Source organism: Nicotiana sylvestris, chromosome 7, assembly GCF_000393655.2.
Source record: "Nicotiana sylvestris chromosome 7, ASM39365v2, whole genome shotgun sequence".
NCBI lineage: Eukaryota > Viridiplantae > Streptophyta > Magnoliopsida > Solanales > Solanaceae > Nicotiana > Nicotiana sylvestris.
The window spans coordinates 108845714-108857696 of NC_091063.1; positions in this window are offsets into that span (position 1 = coordinate 108845714).

Genomic DNA, 11983 nt, shown 5'->3' on the forward strand with positions numbered 1-11983 from the left:
TCGATGGAGAAGAAGAAGAGGAGGAAATCGAAGACGCAGGAGGGGATGAAAAAATGTTGTATCCCACCAAGAGACGAGGACCCTCATCGGCCAAGAGAACCTCGGACCGGTAAGAGACTTGGCGAGCGTCGGCCTTACTTTCATGGCTACATTGAGTCCACTTCTTGGGATATCGAGCCGTGAAAGCTACCGGCCGGGGGAGAAGTGCCACACCGAACCGTGATATGAAGGTGAGAAGCGGTGTATAATCTGAGCACCCTCGTGAACAGCGGTTTATAGTCCAAATACCTTCCCAAGATGGAAGAAATCAACCTCCATATCTAATCACCTCGAGCCAATGATGAGAGCAGTGACAACCATAACCACAACAACAACAACAACGATGAGACAGTATAATCTCACTTAACAAAGGAAAGTCCAAGCAAAAGACCATGGACCCCAAACATGGTAGGTAGAATGGAGAAAGATAATGGGAAGAAAGGGATGGAAAGATGTTGAAAAGCACTTAGATAAAAAGATAATACCGGAAGGTCCCATTTATAGGGGATGATAGTATGGCCTACAATGCCATCAATGCTTTCAGAAGACGTATCGATAGGCACAATCAAAGCTCCATTGGAAACTGGATCGACGGCGATACGGTCGCCTTGAAGAATGGGAATCGGCCGCACATTGAATGACGCTGAAAAGACAAGTACATGAGATTTATCGGTTATCGTGGTGACTTACATCGTAAGTATGATATCGTTAGTGTGACATCACTACGGGTAGTCCGAAGAGTTAGGTGTCAAAATAGTTTCTTATCACTCCTCTCTAAGATATGCGGGGACTATCTGTATATGGTGAATTCGGAGGGTCCAATTTCTCATTGTCAAAGCATCTCGAAAGACCATCTCGAAGTCCCGGGGCTACAAGACTGAGATTGAGACTCCTCTCTCGAGGTTCGTCGACACTCGGTCTTGTGATAATGTCAACCACGGCCACATCGGAAATGGGGAGTTCCCGAAACACGTGGCTAGGATTGACAGAGCCTTGAGAGCTACTCTAGGACCCGAGTCAGGGTGTCATCTAGTGGTAACATCTCCTTATCTTTGTAATTAATGCTCGTTGTACTATGATGGGATTTCCCTCCAAAATAAAGGGGATCCCTATCACTTTGTAAGGTTTGACTATTGTTCCAATTGCTCCACAAGAAATATAGAAAACATTCTCTTTTCTCTCCTATACACTCTCTTTATATTATTGCTTTCATTTACTGTCTTCATATTTGTTCATCATTTGTTGCTTATCATTGGCCATAAAGAGCCTTTATTGATTATTTCATAATTGTTAGCCCTACCCCGATCATCCACGATAGCTCGAGTCTGAGCCCTGAAATCGACTTCGAGGCCCCAAATCGACCGGCTCGAAGCCTTGAATAGCTGACCCAACGGTTTTGTTATAGATCTCTCCCTAACTTTATTTTGTCTCTGAGCCTCACATACTTAGCATCAACTGCTTAACAAACTAGCATAAAAATAGATCACGTATTTTTAGAGTCCCATCAACAAATTTAATTGTTATTACCATTTTCACGGTAAACACCAGCCAAATTCAATTTTAGCGAATTAGTCGTTAAGGAAATAAAGCAGTTTAAACAACTGGAGATTATTTTAAAATGGGAATTAAAAGGGTCCTAAGTTTATTAGCCTATAGGATCACTTCCATTCAATACTCGGTAACCTTCCCCAAATTGAGGTGTTACGCGTAGCATTAACGCACAGGTCATCATCTTCTTTACTACCCAATTACCCTCCCCTTTTCAATTATTACCTAAGCGTTCTAATAACATCCAGTATGTACCTTATGTGTGCACTACCCGTCCCTTACCTCTGGTCTTGGAGGTGTTTAGGACCTCTATTTAAGGTGGTTCTAGACTTACCTATGTTGTTTAAAGGAGAAAACTAAGCGACAAACAAAAATAAAGTAGGACTGTCACATAAAGAGAAATTAAGTGGGCTCATGTTAACCTCCACAAATAGACAAACAAATGCACACTATTCAAACAAGCAATTTTAAATGATTTTAGGATTCTATAGGTAGGATATCTAAATGAGCGCAAAACAGAATATACAATATTTTTAAAGCGAGCAGACAAGTACCTATCAGTTTGCCTACTGATTTGGTTAATACTCTGAATCCGGGCATATGTCAAACAAGCAATCACAGTTTTTTTAGACCCAGAATTTTAGTTAACCTACAGGCTTGCCTAAGTGATAGTCGAGTAGAACCCTATAGACATGGTATCTAAGCTGTAAACCAGTTATTGATTTTAACAGGAAAATTTCATCTTTTAGATCATATAGGCATGCTTTCTAAGTGCTGCAACTGATTATAAGCATTATTTCTTATAAACATGATATCTAAACATAGAAACTGATTTTTTAAAACTTACTTCCTATAGGCATGATGTATAAGTGTAAGGACTAATTTTATATATATATCCCATAGGCATGATATCTAAGTGTTGAAACTGCTTTACGCTTATTTCCTATAGGCATGATATCTAAGCGCAAAACTGATATTTCCTATAGGAATGATAAATATATGCAAAATTGATTATTTTATTTCCTTTAGGCATGGTATCTAGGTGATTTTTAGTTCCTATAGGCAGGATCTCTTTTAATCATGTGTAGGCAGAATTCTTTAAGCACATTACCAGGAAAATTATTATTCAAATAGACAAGATCCTATATACATGGTTACTAATGCATAAAATGTGCATGGATCCTGGGGACATGATTTCTAATGCAAAGAATCTATGAACAAAATTTCTAGCAAACGAGTGAAGTACAGAACAAAATAATTAGAAAGCTCTATAGACATGATCTCTAAACAAGTATAACGCTCACATAATCATCAATAATCCTATAGACAGGATTTCTACCTGAGTTTCAAGCAAAGATATAGAATAACCCCCCACCCCCCCACACACACAGCTTTTACTAATTACCCCGTGTCTGTTTTTTACAAGGATTATTATTACATACCAATACGAATAAATTACACAATGAGAAAAAAATTATTATAATATAGGGAGCCTTAGCCGACCCAATGTCAACCTGGAAGTCAGGCCTTCAAGCAAGTCTTATGTCCATAGGTAGTCCCCAATACATAAAATGGGCTTCTGGGGTGTCAAAGTTCCCAAGGGCCTCAGGGACCCTGGGCAATGCTCCCACCAGAACCTTTTCAAAAAAGCAGTTTTGTAAAAAGTTTGGAAGGCAAGCCCTAGTGTGTCAGAACTCAGAGGAGTCTCATGGACCCTAAGTAGTGCTCACACTGAGGGTGGTAGGACTCTAGATAACTAGAGTAGAAGTTTGAGAATAGTGTATAAGGGTAGGGGACAGTTTCAGAAAGAAAGCAGTAGAACAATACCATATTTCAGCAGATTGACTCAAATATAGTTACCAGTAGCTAAACAATTATAACAAAACAGGGACCCTAGAATCATAGACATAACAGAATCACATTTGAGTCAAACAAGGTTTCACATTGCCATAGCTGACTTAGTCTATTAACTATTACTAGGTGGAATCATATAGACATGTATTTATCAGAGAGAAACATGCTGAAATCAAATGGCTAATCAGATAGCCATGCAGAAAAGATGACAGGAATCTAAAGAACATTATTCTTGAAAGAAGTACGCAAAAACCATGAATTGATCAGGAACATGCTAAGGCAAATTATCAGCACATAAAAACAGGATAGGAATTGGCGCATGCTAGTTGAGAAATAGGTAAATAAGTGCCATGGATCAAACAGGAATATGCTCAAGTATACTAACCATACTATCATATAAGACAGGGCAACTTAACAGAAACTAAGGCATGCTAGTTAAGAGAGCAATAAACAGGAACACAGAGCAAACAAAAGCATGTAGAAATTCATAATGAACTGACTACATAGCATATAGAGGAGAGCATGATAACATAATTTGAGGCATACCAATTAAGAGGTAGCAAATAGGAAGGTGAAAGCAAGTGGAATCCAAGAGTCTAGCCTTGGCTTTCAGCCGGCTAGATAGAATAGCAAATAAAGTAACAAAAAGAATTACAGTTGTGAGTGTGTGAGTACGATTAAGAGTTTATGTGTGTCGGTGTTTCTGTATCTTTCCGTGTGTGTTCGTGTGTTTTAAAAAATCAGAATGGGGAGGTTTATATTGCATTGATCAAAGTAAAACAAATAAGGCAAAGAAAGTTAAGAGTTCACAAATAAAGGTATGCAAATCAAATTAACCAGTTAACTAGGGCTAAACCCAATCAATTAACATAGTAGGATTTGGGAAAGACCTCTTAAATTAGGGAGAATCTATTAACAGCCAAGTTAGAGGTTTAATAAGGTAAACCAATAAATTAGAGACCATCTAGGGGTCTGTTAAAACAATCAAATCCCAGAAATCAGGCTAATAACCTAATTAAGGCAAGTAGTATCAATTATGAGTCACAAATAAGGAAAAATAAGTAAAATCACAGAGAAATACCAATTTCAACAGAAAATATAACTTCGAACCCTAATTAGGCAAATAAAATCAATTAATCTATGTTAATTGACAAGGCCAAAGAATAACAGGCAAATATCTGAACAAAAAGTGAAATGATTAGAAACCCTAGGGATTAGAACATAGACATGAAAGTTAGTCGAACAAGTAAAGAGAACCAAAGTTAAACACTTAAAAAAAATTAGAAAGAGATGAAACCCTAGTTTTAGGGAAACGTTAAAATCGGTTAATAAAAAGAAAATACAAGATTTTTAAAGAGAAATATCAGATAAACTCAAAATCATCTCAGATCTATAGAGATCTTAATAGACTTGAGTAGAAAATGACTATGGTTTTTAAAACAAATGATAGAGGTGAGAAAAAAATCTGGTTTGGAACTATGGGTTTAAGCCATAAACATGAATATAACAGTACTCACAAACATAGAGATGAACACAAGCAGGTTCATCGAGAAAATGAAAGGTTTAGACCGAGTCTTGTTCGAATCTCCTGGAGATTCCATCAAACAACAAAGAAATCAAACAACCAGTAGAGATAGGAAGCAGGATAGGGCCTAAAATCAAAGGGAAAACCCATGGATTGAAGGGTTTCCGGTGACGACGGGCTAGGGTTAGGGGAGAGTTTGAGAGAGAAGAGAGGAAGAGGGATTCAAGGGCGGCGGGGTGGAAGAAATGATTAGGGTTAGGGTCGTTTGGTTAAGTTAAAAAAGAAAAATTTATCCTCGACCGTTGATCTTCTAAGATCAACGGCTAGGATTAAATTTGGGCTGGTCGGGTTAGGAAATTGGGTCATGGGTATGATTTAATTGGGCTGGGGTAGAAAGTTGGGTTAAGGTCCGAAAAATTAAAAAGAGGATATATGTTAAATACCTGGTTAATTTAATAAAATAATTTTATAAAATAATATATAAATGATAAAAATGTGATTTGTACATGAAAATAATTTAAAATAATTACTTAACACTATAAAAATATAAAAGGTCATTTTCTGCATAGATAATGAAATTATGCATATGCATGGGCTATTGCAAAAATGTGCAATTCCAGTTTAAAAAATACAAATATAATTAAAAAAATGCAATTAAAATATTTAAGCACTATTTGGGCATAAATGATGAATTTAGATGATTAATTATCATAAAAATATAATATGAGGGATAACTATTGGATAATTGTATAGTAAAAATGCAGACATAAATTTGTAGAAAGCCTTTAAAATTATAGAAAAAACATTATAGAGATGCTTGTGCATGTTTGTAAATGCATGTGCACTATTTTTGCATATTAAAAATATATGAGGGAAAAATTGGGCATCAACAATATCTAGCATGGTTTACAGCTCAATTACTTTATCACTTAATGAAAACATGGATATCAACAGGATGGAGTCACTAATCGGTTCCATGTAATCACCCAGGTCACAATTCTCACGGTGCGCCCCCGCATGTCCATCACTTGGCATGTGTGTCACCTCAATATTAATCACATAACACATAGTTTGGGGTTTTGTATACGGTAAAAATAAGTGGTCCAATTTTATGATCATTAAGGCGCCTCGTAAAGACTGCCCCTAGAAGGCTCGAAGCTCAGCTCGGGGTTTCGACCCCGAGGGTTCTCAATGATCGACCTCGGGACAGTGCAAACCAGCGGCTACGGTGGATCGATGTGAAGTTCCCAAGGCACGTGACTAGAGCTGACAAAGTCTACTAGGCTAGTTTAGACTCTTATCATGGCATTAAATGGTTGTACCAGCCCCATATCTTTGTAATAAATGCATTTTTACTATGATGGGATTCGCCCTCATATATAAAGGGGATCCTTGTCATTTTGTAATAAACAATACACTATATACAACACACTACATTCAATACAAGAACATTCTCTACTCTCTAACTCAAACATACTCTCTATTTTATCTTATTGCTTACATTTATTGTCTTACTTATATTTATTACATTTCATTAATTGTTCTTCATTTATTGCTCATTATTGGCCATAAAGAGCCGCCATCAAATATATCATAACTGTTAATCCTCCATCGACTGCTCTTAGTCGGGCATCCAACTCGACCTCGAGGCCCCGTATATGCAAGCTTGGGGCCCCGATTTTCAGCCATTCGGTTTGATTATTACACTATCTACAAGCTCTTATCTTATCTTCTAATCTTTCACTTAGCATATATTGCCTAAAAACTAGCATAAAAATATATCACGTATTTTTAGAACCACAAAATCAAATCTAATTGTTATTACCATTTTCAAGGTAAACAGTTTGGCGCCCACCGTGGGGCTAAAAATAATAGTGATTGTTTTCTTGCTGGTTTACTACATAACGCAAGTTATCTTTCACACTTTTTCTTGTCCAAGATCTTTGATTTCAGGTTAAAATGTCTAACTCAGTAAACACACATGAAAATAATGGTTTTGAGGACCATGAAGAAAATGGTGTAGTTGTTCCAGGTGTTGGTGTACCACCACGAAACCTTGAGGATGCACCAGAACCAATTCCCGTGGACGTGGTCTCGCGCAACGCACAAGACGTCAAGAAAAGCTCCCACACCAACACGAGTATACATCAAGAAAACCAACAAGAAGCCCAAAAAACCCCTCCTCAGGAAGAACAAGGGGCTAGCCTTCATTTCATCTTCAAGATGTTACAAGCACAACGACTGGCGATTATTCAGCTGCAAAGCCACCAGAAAACTCCAGCATGGTAGCACCGGAAATGGTTCCCCAAGCCGACTAGGTACTAAAAATATCAAGCAACAACAGGTCGGCAGCCGACCCCGCCATCATAAAGATGCTCGAGGACCTCACAAAGAGGATCGAGTAAGGCGAGAAGAAGATGGAAGCCAACGACAAGAAGGTAGAGACCTATAATTCGAGGGTCGATCAAATTCGGGGTGCACCCCGGATCCTGAAGGGTGTAGATTAGAAGAAGTTTGTACAAAAGTCATTCCCATGGAAGCAGCTCCAAAACCCATGCCAAAGAAGTTTCAAATGCCCGACCTTCCGAAGTACAACGGAACCTCGGACCTCAACGAGCACATCACTGCTTACACTTGTGTAGAGAAGGGAAACGATCTAAAGGACGACGAGATCGAATTCGTACTACTAAAAAAGTTTGGAGAGACACTTTCAAAAGGGGCGATGATGTGATATCACAACCTAGCCCCAAACTTGATATATTCGTTTGCCATGGTGGAAGATTCCTTCATAAAGGACATGCTGATTCCATCAAGGTAGCTAAAAGGAAATCCGACGTCTTCAAAATCAAACAAAGGGAGGACGAGATGCTGCGAGAGTTCATATCTCGCTTTCAAATGGAACAAATGGAACTACCACCAGTCTCAAATGATTGGGCAGTGCAGGCCTTCACTCAAGGTTTGAACGAGTGAAGCTCGGTAGTTTGAAGCAGCTGAAGTAGAGCTTAGTTAAATATCCCACCGTGACTTGTTCGGACATCCACAACTGATACCAGTCAATGATCAGTGTCGAAGACGATCAACTAGAAGTCCCCTCGGGCTAGGTATATCCTAGCAGGCTTCCGGAAAAAGGAGCCAAAGCGAAATAATGAAAGATACCAACCATACACTGAAGATAGAAGAAACGCCCTGAGGCGCAACATAACCTGTAGTGACCAAAGGATGGATCGAGGCCAGAATCCTTGGGGACTCGTTAGCAGAGTTGGATTTGATAGGCGCATAGGGCCGACGGAGGCACCCTTCTTGTCAGAAAAAAACTTCAACCTTGAAATTTAAGATATCATATTTGCCTTCGGTAAAATTAGAGACACTAGGTAGCCAAGGCCTATGTAATCAGATCCTTTGTAAAGGAACCACAACTTAGTATGTGAATTTCACGGCACACATGGTCACAGAACCGAGGATTGCCGACAACTCTGGGAAGAAGTAGCCTGACTGTTTAGCAAAGGTCACCTCCGAGAATTTCTTAGCAACCGAGCCAAAAATCAGTTCCGAGAAAGAGAGGCGACCAAGAAGAATGAAACAAATGAGCCACAACATGTCATCCACATGATCTTTGGAGGCATCGATGCTCCACAAGAACCCATGGTCAGGAGAACAAGAATATCCATCACCAGGGAAAAGCGAACTCGAGGTTACATACCCGAAGACGCCCTCACATTCATCGACGAAGACATCGAGTCTCTATCTTAGCCTCATAATGATGCATTGGTAATTTCTTTTCTTGTAAATAAATTTCAAATTAAGCGTGTGCTTGTGGATCCAGGTAGCTCGGCCAACATTATCAGGTCGAGGGTGGTGCTCGGCCAGATTGTGCCCCCCTCTCGAGTCCTCAACAAATTCAACATGGCAAGAGAAATGACGAAAGGAGAAATCACCCTCCGGGTCAACATGGTTGGCACAACCCAAAATGTCAAGTTTCATGTCATCGAAGAAGACATGAGGTAGAATGCATTGCTCAGAATGCTATGGATACACTTCATGAGAGTGGTACCATCTACCCTCCATCAAATGATGAAATTTCCGACAAAGGATGGGATAAAAACTGTCTACGGGGAACAACATGCAGCAAAAGAGATGTTTGCGGTGCACGATGTGGCACCAGTTCCAATACCTCCACCATCGAAGAAGCCAAAGGATAAACAAATAGTAAAATAGCAATAACATGTTATATTCTCGGATACACCTAACTAAACAAGTAGAGGATCATACCGTGTCCCCAAAACAAACCATCGAAGCATATCGAGGCCCAAGGCACCATCGGCACTAAGGTATAATCATCTCCCTTTTTAGTTACATTTTACATTAACCTGTGTGCATGTATCCGATTAAAATAGCCGAAGCACTTTCCAACTTGAAGACCTTAGGTTCCAAAAGCTGTTGCACGCTTTTCCTTCGACCAAGTTTTTATCCCAAAAAGGATTTTACCGGCAAGGTTGTTAACGAGGCAACATCCATATGCTACCTAAGGAATACTCAACTAGTATTCAAGGCTTCTCTTCAATCAACCTCTAATACTGGGGGCATTCCCCTGGAAGGTCACCTCCTCGGAGAAGCCAAGATATGCTAAATGGGGTCTCAATAGGAAAATGATCTACTAGGCCAAACGGTCAAACGAGCCGTGTCCGTATAGAATAACCGATCCCTTGACAACAAAACCGTGTATACCTGTACCAAGTAATCAAAGAATGATTTCCCCACCATTAAAGCATTTCGTGTTTCAAAGACGTTCGGTATTTATTACAAAAATGGCTCCAGAGCCAAAAATGTCCCGAACACTCGGGGACTGATGTCAAAAACTCTAAGCCATATGACCTTCGGGTTGGAAGCTTCGAACTTATAAACCCCCAATGAGGCAACATCAAGGTTACAAAAATAGCTCCAGAAGACAAAAACATCCCGAACACTCGGGACTGGCGTCAAAAACTCGAAATCGTATGACCCCCAGGTCGAAAGCTTCAAACTCGTAAGCCCTCAATGAGGCAATGTCAAGTCTACAAAAATAGCTCCAGAGCCAAGAAAACTTTCAATGTCTCGGGGACTACCGCCAATTGCCATCCCATCGAATAATCAAAACCCGAGGCCATAACACCTCATATGGGCAACCTCGACCTCGTAAGACCTTTATATGGTAACACCAAAAACTGTAAGACCTCAAGAAAGGCATGAACCATACTTGTGCCAAGTAACCAAAATTGTAAGACCTCAACTAAGGCATGTAAAATTATAAAACCTTACAAAAGGCATTATCCCGACCTTAAAGTTAAGGCTATATATTCAAACTTATAAGACCTCTAAAAAGGCATACCCTCGATATAGACGCCAAAACTACTTCATTCGGGAACTAAAAGGCGACGGCCAAACATAAATGACCATGGTCATAAGTCTCCAACAAAACTAATACGATTCTGGGACGCCCGACCGTCGCTATAAAATCACATACTCTGAAAAGAACTGGTTAAACAGGCTACCCTTGACATAGCCAAAAGAGCTTCGACCATGTCAGCTCCAAACTATAGGCTTTGAAACACTCAGCCGCAGAGCAAACCTCCCGAGGTGATCGTTTATCGCCATATAACGACTCACAATCAAGGTTTTTATCAAACCGTTGAAGATTCAAGCAAACACAATTTCAAAAAGTCCTTAATGAGGGAAAAATTAAGCCCATATAAAGGGTCGTACCGACCCAATGCGTAAGAGCCACTATCACCAGACCATATAAAGGGTTGTACCGACCTAATGCGTAAGAGTCACTACCGCCAGCCCATATAAAGGGTCGTAATAACCCAAAGCATAAGAGCCATTGTCTCCAGCCCAAAAAACGGTCATACCGACCCAATGCATAAGAGCCACTATCGCCAGCTCATATAAGAGGTCGCACCGACCTAACGCCTAAGAGCCTAAGGGCTAGCTTTAAATTCAAAAACTTAAGGGTCAATAAGCTTGAGTCAAAACTCGACTCGAAGACTGAACCTGAAACAATTAACTGAATATGCCTAAGAGCAAAAGCTTAAGAGCTTAAAATGCTGGATTATACTAAAAGGTCATACCGACCTAGTGCGCAAGAACCTAAGGGCCAGCTTAAAATTTATAAACTTGATGATCAATAAACTAAAGTCGAAACCCGACTCGAAGACCAAACCCCAACACAGTCAAAAGTGCCTAAAGGCAAACCCGTAAGAGCCTATGGTCCTGCCCGACGAATCTCGAGGCCATATTGAAATCCTAAAGGGTTTTTACCCCAAGGCCCAACTTATCCGGCGAATCATTGACGAAGCATCGAAATTCAAAGCAAAGAAAGACGTACACATGCAAAGAAGAATGGAACAAAAGGTTTCCTTTTATAATTACATAAGGCTTCACTTACAAGGTCTTCTAGGAACACCATACACAAGATTAAAAGAACAAAAGCCTAAGCCTACGTTCCCTTTGGGGACTGTGGCCCACCGGCCTCCTCCCTGTTGTCTTCGACATCGGGGAGAAGGAACTTGGCATCATATTTATCCTCTTTTGCCTGTTTTATCTCTTCCGAGAAATCAAAGCCCCTAGCATGGATCTCCTCGAGGGTTTCCCTTCGAGATTTACACCAAGCATACTCCTTGCTTCTGCTCTCACAGTCAAGAGCCCCTCTTAGCTCAGCTCAAGTGTCGGCAACACCCTTCAAATAGGCGGCCACTTTCTTATCAGCTTTAGTTCGAATCGTTTCGGCTTCAGCCCGGGCATCCCCAACTTCGGCCTTCATCCTCAGAAGCTCAGACTCGAGCCTTGTAATCATGTCCATTTGGATCGAGTTGTTCCCACAAGCGTTGCAAAGTTGCACTTCGAGGGCGGAAGCCTTGGCCAAAACATCCTTCTTATCCGCAACTTGGGCGTCCTCCCGAGCTTTTAGCACATCGCACTCATACTTGGCTTGACCAACTTCACTCCAAAGGCGTTCCATGTCCTCCATCATTTCCTGCA